The sequence below is a fragment of the Triticum dicoccoides genome, chromosome 2B (genome assembly GCF_002162155.2).
Source record: "Triticum dicoccoides isolate Atlit2015 ecotype Zavitan chromosome 2B, WEW_v2.0, whole genome shotgun sequence".
NCBI lineage: Eukaryota > Viridiplantae > Streptophyta > Magnoliopsida > Poales > Poaceae > Triticum > Triticum dicoccoides.
In genome coordinates this window covers 771,934,628-771,937,270 of record NC_041383.1, presented here as the reverse complement: position 1 = coordinate 771,937,270, position 2,643 = coordinate 771,934,628, and positions in this window count along the sequence as shown.

The window sequence follows — 2,643 nt, the reverse complement described above, 5'->3', positions numbered from 1 at the left end:
GGCATCTGCTGATTTCCTTGCATAGTGTTCAGTATTTATAGAATAACTTGCTACAGAGAAACAAAACAAGCAAGCTGTGCTGCTCCCTGTCAAATCATCTTCTTCCTCATGCTAAAAACAAAAAAGATTTTCAGAGAATTAGCTCATTCTCTTAACAATGAAAGCTACTGATTTCTTTGCAAATGTTCAGAATTCATAGAAATAATTTGCTACAGAAAAACAAAACAATGTTCAGAGAATTAGTACATTCTTGAACAATGGCAGCTGCTGATTTCCTTGCATAGTGTTCAGTATTTATAGAATAACTTGCTACAGAGAAACAAAACAAGCAAGTTGTGCTGCTCCCTGTCAAATCATCTTCTTCCTCATGCTGAAAACGAGCAAGCTGTGCTCTGACGGCATCATCAGAGCAGAGCTGCCAAAATCGCCATCCCTGTGCTGCTCCCTGTCAAATCTGGGTGTTCGTGAGCTCGGAGACGGTGGCCGCTGTCAGCCATGGACTCATCAGAAGGAAGAGGGGAGGGGGATGTGGGTAGTACCTGGAAATCCTCGGAGGCGACGCCGAGTCGCGGACGCCGTTGGGGAGCTTGGTGATGCGGGTGGGGACGACGCCTGGGGGGAGGTCCAGCCCGGGTAGGAGGCGTAGGAGCAAGGTCGAGCACGCCGCGGAGGCCGTATGGTCGCCGGACAGGCACCGCTCGCCGTATTGGCTGCTTCCGCCCCTGGACCTCGCGGAGCCCGTGCAGTCGCTGCGCCTCGCCGTATTGGCTGCTGCTGCACTTTGATCTCACGGCGCTCGTGCGGGCGCGGCGCCTCGCCGTATTGGCCACCTCCCTCGCGGCGCTCGTGCGGGCGCGGCTCCCGCGCTGACCTCGCGGCGCTCGTGAGGCGCCTCGCCGAGGAGGGGGCAGCAGGGCAGCTGCAGTGGAGGAGGGGATGGAAAGGGGAAAGGGAATAGGCGGACGACTGGGCTTTCCAGAAAAGGAAAAAAAACTAGAAACGGAAAGGGAATAGGTGGAACGACGAGCACGGTCGGAATCGATCGCTCCCGCGATCGATCGCCAAGGAGTCGTTTCGCTCTGAATAAAGGCCGGGCAGAACAGGGGTGGTTGATCTCAGCGATACACCCGTCTGCCCTTCAAGATTTCACATCTTCTTGATCAAATTCGAACACCTCTAGGTCGCTGCAAGCCATAGTCGTTAGAGATTATTATAGCTTGTGTACTTTGATGGAGTCGGCCTGCTGGATGTGCTTCTTGTGGCTCGAGTAGACCGGCTGTGCATGCGACAAGATCGTGGCAAACATGTTCTGAATTTCTTTGCTCTGCAAATCTGCTCAAGGGACACGAGATCTAATTAAAGTGAGCCTGATCAGAGTGATGACGTTGATAACACAGTATTAATAAGTTAACTAAACGTGTTCCTCTTTCCAGTTGCAGGCAAGCCGTGTAGAGTATGCTCACGGTGCTCATATTCAGAATTAGAAACCTAGAGGGTACCCTGTTCGCTGCAACGTTGACTATTACTCCCTCCGTTCCCGAATATAAGTCTTTCTAGAGATTTCAACAAGTGACTACATACAGAGCAAAATGACTAAATCTACACTCTAAAATATGTCTACATACATCCGTATGTTGTTGTTCATTTGAAATGGTTAAAAAGACTTATATTTAGGAACGGAGGGAGTAGAGATTATGGCGTCGTGTTCCTGCCAACTAGGCATGCAAATTTGATACCTTGATGGTAACCTCCGACCCTCTTTAGTTCAACTAAATGAACAAAATTTTCAGAATTCACTTCATTTTTGAAACTTTAGTTCATTTGGTTGAACTAAGTAGGGTCGGAGCAGACCCGTAACAAATTCTTCTCTGATTGTTTTAATGGGGAACAACATGTATATACTTTTCAATAGTTGCAAGTGCTTTGGCCGAATCGACCTGACTCACAAGTCACATCAAGTGGAGGGATCAAGGGATATGGATGACACTGAGGCTAGTCGCCACAAAAGCAGAGTCATTCTTTCTCTAAGAATGTGCTTTTTGATCGGAGCGAGCATGATAGCATAGTGAAGGACATCACAACCCCTTTTGAGTTTCTATACTGAATGACCATCTATTTCCATGGAAGCAAAAGAAAAATTAACTTTCTAACGAGGAGTACTTACGAGCACACACACAAGTTCCTTTCAAGCCATTAAGCAGAACGATGATATCATAGTTATTACTGTTCACATAAACAATTGTGCTGCAGAAATCTACTTAGATATTTGCTAGGCATCTATATTATAAAATTCTTATCAAGATATTTGAAGATACTACTAAACCAAACACATAACACAAATATGCATCTAAGTAGCACACAAATTAATCTATATATAAATAAGACATAGGATCTGTAGCCAGTACCAAGCTCAATTTAGCTCACTCGATCACTCTGAACAATAGGAACCAGATTAATAATTTTGTATCCGCAACCACACCCAAAAAGAAAGAAAAAGCTTCAATTCGTATCTGCTTTTCTTTTCTCTCTTGTAGTGGCGGAGGTAGAAAAAAACCATTTGGGGGGGGGGAGGTAAATGACAAAGATCCCGGGGAGCAAAACACTATTTTCCCTCTCATCCAAGCCCGTCAAACAAAATTCTTT